This window comes from Odocoileus virginianus, chromosome 13 (assembly GCF_023699985.2).
Source record: "Odocoileus virginianus isolate 20LAN1187 ecotype Illinois chromosome 13, Ovbor_1.2, whole genome shotgun sequence".
Taxonomy (NCBI): Eukaryota; Metazoa; Chordata; class Mammalia; order Artiodactyla; family Cervidae; genus Odocoileus; species Odocoileus virginianus.
The window spans coordinates 16,864,493-16,879,139 of record NC_069686.1 but is presented as its reverse complement, the minus strand read 5'-3'; positions in this window follow the sequence as shown (position 1 = coordinate 16,879,139).

Below are 14,647 nucleotides of genomic sequence, written 5' to 3'. Positions count from 1 at the left end.
GTGTTCAAAGACACACTAGGTTTTAAACTCGTATCTGCGTATTACCGTGCATTCAAGAATTCTTTATCAAAAGCCCACTGTTTATGTGATGATGAGCAGTAAGGTGGACTGAGACGAGAGGAAAGTGGCTGGACCGAGATTGGAGGGGATTGTGGTGCAAGATGAATCTAGATATACCTGGGTGACCAGACCATGCAGAACCTTCTAGACCACATTAAGGAGTTTGGTCTTTATTCAGGAATATTGAAAGACACGGCAAGATTTTAGTGACAGGACTTGGGATTTGTTCAACTCTGCCTTTTGATGGACATTTCTGTATGGAGTGGGACTTGGTGTACATAGGAGACCAGTTAAAAGTCATTACAGTTACCCTGGCAAAAGATGATGAAAGATTGGTTCAGGGTGGTGCTGGCTTCTGGTTTCTGCAACTGGATGTATGGTAGCATCACTCGGAGACAGACCAGAGCAGGAGACATGTCCCTGGTGGAGAAATCAAAATTTGAACTTAGCACATGTTGACTTTGAGGTTTCTATAAGAGTTTGAAGAGGTTCAGTGAGAAGTTGGACACCGAATTTGGGGAGATGCTAGCCATTCTTTCGATCTCTGTGCTGCACTAATTATGTCATGAGTTGGAGCAGATGAATCCTGAGAGCCTTTGAAATCTTGGCATTTCATGACATTGCATTTCCTGATATTTGAGATAGACATGAAAGAGCTGCTACCTCTTTCCATGTATGTCTCTGTGTGCTGCTAGTGGAAAGAAAATCTTTCTTTGGATGGACTTTGAGACTTATCTCCTATGTCATTGCTTCATTTTTATCTTGGAAAGTCATGCAGGAAGGTCATGCAGGCCAGGTACACCATCACAAGGGGCTTAGACTTGACCATGTAAACCAGTCTTTAATGCCAAGCATTCAGAAGGAGCCAGAGCCAATTAAATGGCTGTGGAGAGAAGAGATAGAGGAGAGGTGATGGTGAAAAAGCTGCTATCTTTCTTTTTTTCTCTAGGATATTTTTTGTTGTTGTTGAGTATAGTTCCTTTACAATATTGTGTTAGTTTCTGCCGCACAGCAAAGTATATATATATACTCTTTTTTAGATTTCCTTACAATTTAGGTCACCCATAGAGCATTAAGAAGAGTTCCCAGAAGTTGCTATTTTTCTTTTTTAAAATTAGCTTTTATTTTTCTTTAAAAAATACATGCCAATAGTTTAAAAAAATCAAATTACTTCTAAAAATCTTATGCTAGAAACTGATCCCTTGCCTAACCTGTCCCCACCTTCAGTCTTATTTCCCAGAGCCTAATACTTTCAACTCTTTTAACTCTTTCTTACAGGATGTGCTGTGCTGTGTTAAGTCATAGAGTGTCCTCCTCTTTGTAGTCCTATGGACTGCGGCCCACCAGGTTCCTCTGTCCAGCGGATTCTCCAGACAAGAATACTGAAGTGGGTAGCCTTTCCCTCCTCCAGGGGATCTTCCCAACCCAAGGTCGAACTCAGATCTTCCACATGGCACTCCATTTCCTCTGTGTCCTTACAAAGAAGAGGTCATGTGAGCACCCAGCTGGATGGCAGCTGCCTGTAATCGAGGGGAGAGCTGTTACCAGATACCAATTCTGCTGGCACCTTGGACTCCCAGCCTTCAGACTGTGAGAAAATGCATTTCTGTTTGTTGAAGCCACCCAGTCTATGGTGTTTTGTTATGGCAGCCAGACTAATACTCTTCTCATTGCAGATTCTTTATCATCTGAGCCACCAGGGAAGCCCATATTTTTGAATAATATGCTTATACTGCCATGTTGTCATGTATCTGTTTTCATGAGAAGAGTGTAGCACTTTTGAGCCAGACTGCCTGTTTTAAACTCCTGACTCTGAACAAACTAACTGTGTGACCGTGGGCAGCGTACTTAAACTCTCTGTGTCTCAGTTTCTTATTCTATAAAATAAGGATAACAATAGTCCTGATCTCATATGAATTAATGCCTAGAAAATTGCCTAACACTTGGCACTTAAGTATTTTTCAAATAAATTAACAGTAAGAGAGACATGACCTTTTAACTTCCTGTGATGGTGATTGAGGACCTAGCTCTATCACACCTCTGCTACCATCTGCACAGAGCATCTTTCCCATTCTCTGCAGCAAAGTGGCTGTATAACAGTTTGGGCTATATCCGGGGTGAATATTTCCATTAGTACGACTATATGCAGATTATCACTGCCAGAACGAAGTAGTATACTGCATTTACATTTCCTTTTTTATGTAGCATTCTTGTTTTTAGTAGAGTTAATAGTTTCTAACTTCCCCACAATCTTTCCTGCTCCAAGATGAACTGGTGTTCTTTAACTTTGTGCATATCAATTGTCATAAGATGTCTCTGGTACCAGCTCCCTCGTTTTGGATCTGAAGCCTCTTTCTGGGTCTTTTTCATTTTTCTGGAACATATCCTTCTGAAGCTTCCTAATATAGGGTGAGAAACAGATTAATCATTTGAGTCTGCACATCTGAAAATGGCCTATGTGCTAACTTTTATGGACTAAATGTGTCGTTTTCCTATCAAATTCCTATGTTGAAGCCCAGTGTAGCTATGTTTGTAGAACAGGAGTAATTAAGTTAATGAGGTCATAAGGGTGGGGCCTTGATCCTTTAGGGTTAGTGTCCTTGTAAGAAGAGATACCAGAAAGCCCACTTGCCCTCCAATTCCTCTGTGTCCTTACAAAGAGGAGGCCATGTGAGCACCCAGCAAGATGGCAGCTGCCTGTAATCGAGGGGAGAGCTGTTACCAGACACCAATCCTGCTGGCACCTTGGACTCCCAGCCTTCAGACTGTGAGAAAATGCATTTCTGTTTGTTGAAGCCACCCAGTCTATGGTGTTTTGTTATGGCAGCGAGACTAATACTCTTCTTATGCTTGACTGATATTTTGGTAAATATAGAATTCTAGTTTGAAAATCCTTGCCCCTCAGAATTTAGAAGATGATGGCATTTGATTCTCATCTTTGTATGTGATTTTTCTCTGTTTGGAGGCTTTCAGAGACATCTTTGCCTCTCCCATGTTCTGACATTTTACGACGCTGTGGCTTTGGCACTTCTGTTCATCATTCATTTATCGTGCTGAGCACTAGGTGGTTCCTTTTGATCTGGAGACCCATGCCTTTTTGGAAATATTTCATATATCATTTTTTTGATAACTTCATGTCTCCATTTTCTCTATTCTGTGTTTTCAGAAACTTTATTAATCATGTTAAGAACTTGGAGATTGATTCTCAATTTCATTTTTAAAAAATCATTTATTTGCTATCTTCCGTACTTACACTTTTTATTTAGGTTTCTAGAAGAAATTAACTTTATAGAAGAAAGCTTATACTAAATATTTTAATTCCAGGTACTGTATTTTTAATTTCCTAAAGGTTTTCTTGAACTCTTTTTTTTCCTATCCATACCTTGGCTTTATTTTGTGAATACATCATTTGGATCAGAGGTCGATTTTCTGTCTTTGTTTAAGGTTTCTTCTGCCCCCATTTGTCCCTGCTTCCTTTTTTTGTTTGTTTAAGTTTTGTCTCTGTCTTGTATGCCGAAGATTTTCCTCAAGTGTTTGCTGATCTTTTAAGTTGTATTAAAGATTGAAACACTGGACAACAGTTTGGAAAGCCTGTGTGTGTGTGTGTCTTGGGGGGAGTAGGGGGTTGGGCTTGCTGCATGGTGAGTGTCACCGTGGGATGGTGGTGCTTTAAACCAGCCCTTCTATTGGGAGAGTCTTAAATATCAGATTCCGAGATCTTTTCTTAGAGGCTATTCAGTTTTGTTTTGTTTTTAATTAGAAGCATCAGTCCTCCAGTCTCCTGTTTGAGAGACTTGGTTGCTGGTATTCAAGGAGTAGGACAAAGCCTAGAGGGGCTGGGTCTCACAATTCTGTACAGAAACTTTACTTTGTCCCTCTGTTTGAGCTCAGCCCACACTCCAGTCTGGCACTGACCCCCAGGGCTTGGATCTGAAGCCGTCTGTAATCAGTTTCTCCAGTGTGGACCACAACTCTCCCATAGAGTTCATGTCAGGATGGGACTGGATGGGCAGGAAGCTGAATCACTGCTTCAGGAAATCTCTCTGCAGCACTTTTACTGTTACTTACTCACCTCTGCTAAGTTGATTGCCACCTCCCCAACTCAATTGCCATTTTCAAGAAACTTGCTGAAATCTCTCTTTCACTTTTGTCTCTTCTTTTGTTCTCTCTGTCCACATATGCTAATACCTTTTATTCCTTTAGTGTTATTTTAGGGAAGTTTGGAAGGGAAGAAGAGACAAATGCATGTTATAATTCTGCCATATTTAACTGAAAGCCTCCCTCCTTTTCCCCCTTGCTTTAAGATTTGGAATCTGTATAAGTAGAAAGAAATAATTATAACCTATATACCAATTATTAATTGTCAGAATAGGACAACTTCCCATTAATATGAATCACAGTTACCAGAAACAAACCAAAAAATAACAATAATAATAATAAGTTGAGGATTTTCCTCCTCTAATCCTCCAATTATACCCCCAATAAAAGACATTCTGTTAATTAACCAGACACTGTTATCACAGCATATTTGTAGATAAAGTATCAACAGGGAATGGATTCTAAGAAAATCCACCTTCGAAAATTCTGCAAATTCCCCTTTTCAGTGTCCAATGCAGCACATTCCCATGATCACTTTGGGCTATTGTGAATTTATCTGAGACAAGTAAGGTCATTTTGATCAATGTGATGAGTCCTCATCATAAACATTTCCTTTGATTGGTACATGGTGGTGCACTTTTCTGCTAGTTGGGGGAGGGGAAGCAGCATTTTTGTTGGCATTTGAAGCGAGGTACTCATCTGAGGGCCCCTGAAAGTGGCAAAGGAGCTGGGGTTGCAGGAAAAAGCACAAGGTTCCTATGGTGCAGTTCTGGATAAAAGCAAGAAATTAGCTCTCAGCCACAGCAAAGGAGCTGAGCAACTCTGAATAAGCACGCCCGTCCTTCTGATTGAAGTGGAAGAGAAGGAGGTAAAAGAGCTTCTCCTGGTATCTGAGTACCAGGCAAGTCAAATAGAAAGGAAAAAGCTTTCTATTTTTTTTTTCAGCACCTCAAGAGCAGTTAACAAACCCTGACAGGGAAGGAGAAGTGGGCAAAACTGCACTGCCTAAAAGTTTTATTGAGAGAAAAGAGCAAAGAGCTTTATACACAGGGTGAAGAAATGACGCTCTTGGTTGATAGAAAAGATAATGTGAGTTACAGGAAAGAACTGGTAAGAAACTGGAACTTACAATTCACAATTTTTTACAGTAAGCAAGCTACATGTAGCATTCAATACTTGAGTAAAACAGAATAGATTTAAAAATATATAGCCAATATAGGAAGGAGCTTTCCAGGTAACTCAGTTGGTAAAGAATCCTCCTCCAATGCAGGAGACAGCCTGCAATGGAGAAGACCCATGTTCAATCCCCGGATCGAGAATACCCCCTGGAGAAGGGAATGGCAATACCCACTACAGTATTCTTGCCTGGGAAATCCCATGGACAGAGGAGCCTGGTGGGCTACAGTCCATGGGGTCACAAGAGTCGGACACAACTTAGTGACTAAACCCACCAATATAGGAAGGGAATTCCATTCTAACATTCGTAAGAAGGTATTCTGAGCTTGGGGAGGAATATGAGATATATTTAGTGATGATGAAGTAGACATAGCTGATAACAGGTTTTTATTGACAAAGTTTGTCAAGAGCCAAAGGTGAAAAGAAAGACCTCAAGGATGAAAACTTTTTTTCCCTCTAATCAACAAACAATCCTCTAGGAATGAATTTTCATAATAACAATGTGTTGGGGAAATTATTTTCATTAGTAATAATGAAATAATGAAAAATCCATTCATTGATTTTTTAAATGGGCAATACTCAGTTATTAGGGGCCTTAAAAACTCATCTGTTTAATCTAGAGATACTGTGAATAAGATGGGTTAATTAGAGAATGAGGAAACTGCAAAACTGGGGGTCCAAACATAATTTTATCATATGGTTGGCATAGGAAAAAACTAAAATGTCATTAAAGGGAATTTTAAGGAATATAATAAAAGCCACTTATTCCCTATTCTAACACTCCTCCCCAAACTCTCAACTAATTGATAGATGCCTCTCTATGTCTGGACAGTAAAGCTCATTGGGATGTGTAAGGAAGAATTGGGTACATGAGTTCCCAAAGGACTCTCAAAAGGATTAATTTGGGTTCTTTATGTCTAAGCATTAGGAATTTGCTATGCTTGAGAGTCCTCACATTCATGTTCCTTGAAAATGGTGCTGTTAGTTGAAGCAAATCTGACTTAGAAGCACAGGATCATTCCCATTCAAAGACCCTATCCCCAGGTTCTCCAGAGATATTGTAAACATCATATTTAGTGAACTGTAAGTGACATGCCTGGACACGAGGAAATAAAGTACATTCAGCAGCTTGATTAACAAGATCACACTGTGACCTGATAACATCACAGAACACAGAACATGCTACTAAACTTCCACCTTCATAATTCCTGCTTATTTTTCCTGGTAGCAGAGCAGAAACTGAAAGAACTCCTTCAGGGCTATTAGTATGGAAAGTCTTCTTTAGGGGGAGATTTTCACTTTTCTTTAAAGGATTTTGGTGGGTAGTGGGACGACCTTTTCAAATCCTTCTTGTATCTTATTTTATTTATTATTAATTTTTTAATTGGAGGATGATTGCTTTACAATGTTGTGTTGGCTTCTGCCATACAACAATGACAATGTCATAATATATACACACCCTCCCTCTTGAGCCTCCCTCCCCCATCCATCTCATCCTTGTAGGTCATCACAGAGCTCAAGGCTGGCCGCCCTGTGTTTTATAGTGAAATCCTTCTTGTAAAACAGGTATAGGTGGTTGTGACACCATCATCTTTTATTTCCTTCTCTCTTTCCTTCCTTTCTTCCTCCCTCCCTCCCTTCTTTCATTCCTCCTTCTCTCCTTCCCTATCTTTTCTTCTTCTCATTATTTCTTTTTAAAGAATTGCCCTTAATGAGTGTTACTAACACTGAGTAACAAATCACCCCAAAACTTGGTGACTTAAAATAACAACAGGGAGGCAGTTGAAGTGAACTGGATGCAGCACTGGACATGAAGATTAAGGTCTTAGTTTCCAAATGCTGGCCATGGTTCATAATACATTAATGCCGGTGAGCAAGTCTGCACCTGTCTGAAGACTTTCTTCTCCAAATTAGGGCCCTCTAAGGCCCCCACTAACTCTAAAATGGTTTTATTCTATAGCTAGCCCTACCTCCAGGCCTCTGAGTGATTAAGTTTTTGAGCACTCTCTTTCTTTAAAACAGAAAGTCTTCTTCCATTTTGAGTGCCATCCTATCAGGCAGTGCAAGGTATACCTGGCTTCACATGACCCTATCCTAATATGCGTGGAATACTTTATCCTTTGATCTATTACCACACTTTTACAAAGGCAGATAGTTTGAACGATGACCATGTGCAGAACTGCAGAATCTTACAGCTGGGAGGGGATCTTTATATGATCCATAGGGTTTGAACCTAAATCCACTCTCCTAAATCCACAGAGTTAAAAGTCATAAATTCTGACCTTCCTGGGTGGTACGGTGGATAAGAATCCACCCGCCAATGCAAGGGACCCGCGTTTGCTCTCTGGTCAAGGAAGATTCCACGTGCTTCAGAGTAACTAAGCCCGTGTGCCGCAACTACTGAGCCTGCGCTCTGGAGCCTGTGAGCCACGGCTGCAACCTGCGCGCTGCAACTGCTGATGTCCGCACCCTGAGAGCCTGTGTTCCACAAGAGAAGCCCGTGCACCACCTCGCAGAGGAGCCCCCACTCTCTACAACTGGAGAAAGCCCGCATGCAGCAACAAAGACCCAGCACAGCCAGAGATAAGTAATTAAAAACTCATAAGTTCCATACCTTTTCTTAAGATCGAAGATTGCAACAATCCCTTGAACAATGATCCCCCCCCCACCCTTTACAGATTTATTTAAAGATTATATGGGTATAAAATTGTAAACAAATTTGATTTCACTTCTAATGCAAGTTGTCCTTGAATCTTTTTAGGAGACTAAACACTTGTTCACAGGATGTTTTGCTTATTCAAAGCATTTGTAGTATTCTTTTAATTGCTTTCAGAACTTTTTTTTTTAACCAAATCAGCTAGTTTTACTTGATTTTTAAATTGGTTGTCCACTTGCCATTTCCTTTTTCCCATTCTTTGGGCACCACCCTTTGGCTCTGCCACCTACCTCATAGCTTTGCTGTGTCAACAAAGTTATGAGACTCGGGAGCAGACAGGGGACCTTGGAGGAGGTAGGGTCTTGACTATGAATGGAAATCTAGAGAAGAGTTTCATTAAGCAAATAAAAAGCATATGGGATGGAAAAAGTTCATCTCAAAATGTTGATTTCTTCTTTAATTATTGTAAATACTTGAGTACAGTGTTCTTCTAGAAATGGGAAACATTCACTAATAAATTGTTCATTCAATCATCACAGTGCTAGGTGCTAGATATAAATCAGTTAATAAGACAGAGGAGGTCCCTGCTCGCTCTCTCTCTCTCTCTCTTTTTTTTTTTTGGCCACACTGTGTGGTTTGTGGGATCTTAGTTCCCTGACCAGAGATTGAACCTGCACCCTTGGCATTGAAAGCATGGAGTCCTAACCACTGGATCACCAGGGAATTACCCCCTGCTCTTACTGAGGGGAAAAAAAGAATAAAGAAACAAAAAGAAACTATCACATGGAGTTAAGGGGTAAGGAAAAGAATTACAGATGAGATGTCGTGACAGGGAGTAATTGAGGGGTAACTTAGGAATAGGACCAGGGAGAACCTTGCTGAGATCTGAATGAGAAGTGGCCCATGTGAATAGTCAAGGAAAGAGCATCCTAGTGTGGGAAGCAGATGGTATATGGGCTGTCAGACAAGGACAGAGAGAAGGAAAAGGTGAAAGGAGCACAGTGTGGGGAGCTGAGAGGGGCAGGCAGGGACCAAATCATTAAGGCATTAAAAGTCAGAGAAGGAAGTGTATGGGCAACAACAGAGTAACCAATGTTCTGGCTTCTGTGTCAAAAAATCACTGGAATTTGAAAGCAACCAAGACATCCTTCCATAGGTAAATGGGTAAGTGAACTTTAGTACATCTTACAATGAAAGACTATTCAGTGATTAAAAAGCAATGAGCTATCAAGTCACAAAAAACATAGAGAAACCTTAAGTACATACATCTAAGTGAATGAAACCTGTCTGAGAAAGCATCACGCTGTGTGATTCCAACTATGTGACATTCTGGAAAAGGCCAAACTATGGAAACAGTACAAAGATCAGTGGTTGCAAAGAGTTCAGGTGAGCAAGGGGAGGATGAATATGCCTAGTACAGGGATTACGGAGCAGTGAAATTATTCTGTATGATGTCTTAATGGTAGATACACGTCATTACACATTTGTCAAAACCCACAGACTGTGCAAAACAAGTGAAACTTAAGGTGAAATATGGACTTCAGTTAATAGTAATATGTCAATATTGGTTCATCAGTTGTAACAATTGTACCATACCAATGCAAGATATTAATAATAGATGAAACTGAGTTAAGGATGGGGTGGTGGTGGTGAGGAGACATAGGGAAATTCTCAGTTTTTCTGTAAGCCTAAAATGCCTCAAAAACATAATCTATTAATTAATGTCTTTAAGTCACTGGAGTTGATATTTAAAAGCTAGATGATAGAGGGCAGAGTGGTTGCAGGAAGACTGTCTGGAGGCTATTGATGCAGTCCAGAGAAGGCATAGGTGGCCTGGATTTTGGGGCCAAGTGGGGAGGAGGGAGAAGATGAGGCAAATGGATAGACCTAGAATGTGTTTTGGAAATGATCTTACTGGGACTTACAGAGGGCCTGCAAATGAGAGGGAAAGCAACACAGGATGTGGGGTTTAAGCAGCTGGGGGAATGAATGGTCCTACAGTTTATGGAGGTGGGGAAAGTCAGTATTGCCAGCCGGAACCAGGCAGAGGGGCGGGTGGGTGGTTGGATATACAAATGTGGAATTCTGGGGCGAGATCAAGATGAAGATGCAGATCTGGTTGTCATCAGAATCTGGAAAATGCCCAGTCTCACAGGACTGGATAAACACAACTCAAGCGAGTGTAGATAAGGTGGAGCAAACACTAACTGCCGAACAGCTCAGCACTGGAAGGGAGCTCAGGCGGCCGCTGACAGAGGAAGCTGCGAGGGAGCCTCCAGGAGATGGGGGACATCCAGAGGCCTGTGGTGGCAGAAGGCCAAGGGCAGACTTGTTCTCACGCTGAAGGATTTATCTAAGCGCAACTCTGAGAGGTACAAGGACCTAAGCAGGTGAAACACCCCATCAAACCTCAGGCTCACCTCCTGTCACTTCCGACTCTTCAATCAAGGGACTAGGATGCAACTTGTCTGGGAGCTGAAGCCTCACCCTTGGTTCCTGATATTTAGTCCTCCTCTTTGGGACTCATACAGAGTGTCGGTTTAGAGCAGAACTTGGCCAAGTACAGCCCCTGAACCCACTTGTTTTTCTACAGCCCGCAAGTTAAGAATGGCTTTTACGTTTTTTAATAGTTGGGGGAAAAATCAGAGGAAGACTATTTTGTGGCATGTGGAAATTATAAGAAATTCAAAATGTCAGTGTCTATAAGTAAAGTTTTTATTGAAACAAGCCATGTTCATTTGAATGCTCATTTTCTGCCTGCTTTTGCATAACAAAAGTAGAGTTGAGTAACTGGGACGCAGATTTGCAAAGCCTAAGATAAGTATTCTCTGTCCCTTTACAGAAAAAGTTTCCTGGCTCCTGATTTAGGCACAAAATCTATATTATCATGTGTGAGGAATGGCATGACACAAGCTTGTCAGTCCTCATCATGGATTCTCTTGGACACAACTTGAAGTTCATATATGTATATGTTTTCTTCCCCCACCGTATCTGACTCATACCCTTGGGGTCCTCATAGGACCATGCCATTCAGTGACTTCTGAACTGCCTCCAGTCCTGCCTTCTCCCTGAAAGTGCAACTGCCTGCTAGATGTATCCATCTGAGTCATCCTTAAGCTCATCATATACAAAATGGAGCTAGCTACCTTCCCTTGTGGCTCAGCTGGTGAAGAATCCACCTGCAATGCTGAAGACCTGGGTTCGATCCCCAGGTTGGGAAGATTCCCTGGAGAAGGGAAAGGCTACCCACTCCAGTATTCTGGCCCGGAGAACTCCATGGACTGTGTAGTCCATGGGGTCGCCAAGAGCTGGACACAACTGAGTGACTTTCACTTTCACCTTCCTCTGAAAATGTATTTTACGTTACCATCCCTTAGTAGGATAGAGCAAAAATCTGTCTTTACCTTTCCTCCCCTACCTGACAGTGTTTCAAAAACTCTTGGAATTTCCCCAGTGATGGGAGCCTCTTTTGTTATTCCTGATGGAGCTGTTTCAACCACAGCTGAGCTTATGCTGACAAGGGGAGCCCTGGTGGGCCTGGGGAATTTCAGAAGATGGGCTGGTCACGCAAGAAAGACCAAGCAAGTGACTAGAGGGCTGGAACACTCATTCCCTCACTCTCCTCCCACCTCCACGGAAACAAAAGGCACTGGGGATTGAGTGGGTGATTACCAATCATGTCCACCCAGTGGAACCCCAGAAACTTAGAGAAACTCTGGAATAAAGAGGCTAGGCGGAGCTCCCTGGTTGGTGAACATATCGGTATACCAGGAGGATGGTGCACCCCAACGCCACAGAGGGCAGAGGCTCCTATGCTCAGGACCCTTTCACATATACCCAATGTGCCACTTCATCTGGCTGTTCATTTGTAGCCCTTAAAACAGCCGTTGTTAAGTATTGTGCTTTCAGTGACTTCTGTGAGTTATTTTAGCAGATTGTTGAACAGAGCGGGGGATTTGGGGAACTCACATTTGTAGCCAAGATAGACGTGTGGGACTCCACCTGTGGCTGATGCCAAGCAAAGCAGTCTTTTGAGATTGAGCCTTTAATTTGCCGAATCTGCTCTCAATTCTCTGGTGTCAGAACTGGATTGAATTGTAGAATCTCCAGTTGGTGTTAGAGAACTGGTGTTAGAACCTGCTGAGTCATGGGCTTCACCATCTGATAGAAATCTGATAGGTATTTTAGACTTGTTCTTTACTGCCTAGTCCATACTCCACATTCAATCTCTGAGTGATGCTGACTAAGCACTGACTACCTCCCTACCCCCGAGCCTCCATTTCCCGCTCCTGCTTCCACTGCCTTAGTTTAGACACTCATCAACACTCACACAGATCGTGATAATAGCACTCCAGTGATCCTCCCTGACACCAGTCTTGCCCTGTTTCAAATTGACACCAGGTTTGTTTTTTGTTGTTGTTGTTTTGGTCATGTGCCTTGTAGTATCTAGTTCCCTGACCAGAGGTTGAACCCATGCCCTCAGCAGTGAAAGTGCAGAGTCCCAACCATTGGACCATCATGGAATTCCTGGTACTAGGTTTTAACTAGTGATCTATTGAAAAAATACAGACTAGCCAAGTCTTAAAATCATTTAAAGCGAAGTAAGCCAGAAAGATAAAGACCATTACAGTATACTAACACATATTTATGGAATTTAGAAAGATGGTAACGATAACCCTATATGCAAAACAGAAAAAGAGACTCAGATGTATAGAACTGACTTGTGGACTCTGGGAGAAGGCGAGGGTGGGATGTTTCAAGAGAACAGCATTGAAACATGTATATTATCTAGGGTGAAACAGATCACCAACCCAGGTTGGGTGCATGAGACAAGTGCTCGGGCCTGGTGCACTGGGAAGACCCAGAGGGATCGGGTGGAGAGGGAGGTGGGAGGGGGGACCGGGATGGGGAATACATGTAAATCCATGGCTAATTCATTTCAATGTATGACAAAAACTACTGTAATGATGTAAAGTAATTAGCCTCCAACTAATAAAAATAAATGGAAAAAAAAAAAAAAAGACTGATGCTTTGTACAGCAACAATTCTCAAGACTGATGAACGTCACAATCACCTGCGAAGCCTTTGAAGCATCCAGACATCTGGGCTACTCCCTCGTTGATTCTGAGGTCTAGCTAGGTCCTACCCGAAGGACAACAGGATAGCTTTTTCCCGGAGTTTCTGGATTAGACATGAAGTATTTGGAATTCATGCTGATGAAAGATTAGATCATGAAATCTTTGAGTTATTTTGGATCAGACAAAGAGGAAAATCTTTCATCGCACCATTTAACATTTTATGGCATTTCATCATTCAAGAGTGTTCAAAGTGCAGATATTTTACAAATCCTTTACATCCAGCCTTTGAGGTTTTTTTGGATTCAGGCTGCAATCTGGTGACTGATCAAAGCTTGCAAAACTTGATTTTGAGATTCCAAATCTGACAGCATCCTACCTGGGGTAAATCCTATTACAAGGCAACTTTAAACTGCCAGAAGAGTGCATGTCTTCAGTAGTGGGAAAGGTTGCCTTCAACCACAGAGATCTCTCTTTGGGAACTGGAATGTATTTGCAGTGTTCAGTGTTAGAAGAGTGCAGATGTAGTAGGATTCCAGCCATTCTTTCTCTGGGTTGTTGTTCTATAGGCAGGGATGATTTTGTAATAGCTCACCCACATGGATTAGCCATTCCTATAACATCCTAGGTAATACAAGCACTACTTCTACTATTTTAAAAGAAATCATTCATTTTATCAGCAATACACAGGTGATTTGACCTTAAACTTAGGTAATTATAATAATTAAAGAGCTAATACCACATTCGCAAGCCTGTTCAGACCCTCTCTCATTGCCTATTGTCTAGAAACCATTTTGCAGCGTGTAGCTCTCTTTCTGTTCCCTGTTTCTTTGGCGCGCTTCCAAGATCCAGTCTGTTATTATTTAAACTCTCTCTGAATGTTGGTATGTTGGTATTTTTGTGCTCTGCCTCGTGTGACTTATGGATTTTTGTTTCCTTCTCTGTGAGATATTTTCCATAGCCATTCAAAACCATTATTCATTCCACATGCTTCAAATATAATGCCCACCTAATCAATCACCACTTCTGCATTTGAAAATAAAACCATCCTTTCTTTATTATATTAGGCAAATTAGTCAAATGAGTGTTTTCTAAAACTTGCCGCCTTTTTAGGGCCCTTGGCGCTCAGCCTGCCTTCTCCACTGCCGCCTCCTCCCTTTCTCCTCCTGTTTGCAAACAGTATCCGTTTCCTTTTGTAGTGTTCCGAGTGGATTCTGATCCTCCCCGACTGTGTCGTCTGCTTCCACGATCAGGCCTCCTTCCTTGGGAGCACTCCCTTCCAGACGGCGGTGTAGGAGCCTTCACCTCTTTCTGCCCTGTGACGGAGCAGCAGAGCCCCTTGGAATGAAGCAGACACTCCTCTCCTCTCGGGCAGGTTTTATTTTTAGAAAGCACAGCGACCATGCAGTCAATATGAATCACCAAAATTTACAAAATGCCTTTGTTGCTGTTTTGCTGAGATGGGGTAGTAAAAGAAAGAAAGAAAACAGAAGAATGGAGCAGCTTATATCCTCAATTCTCCCTTTATCCATTCTCCCCCAGTTACATGTTTCCCTTAATTTCTCCATTTTAGTTTAATTTT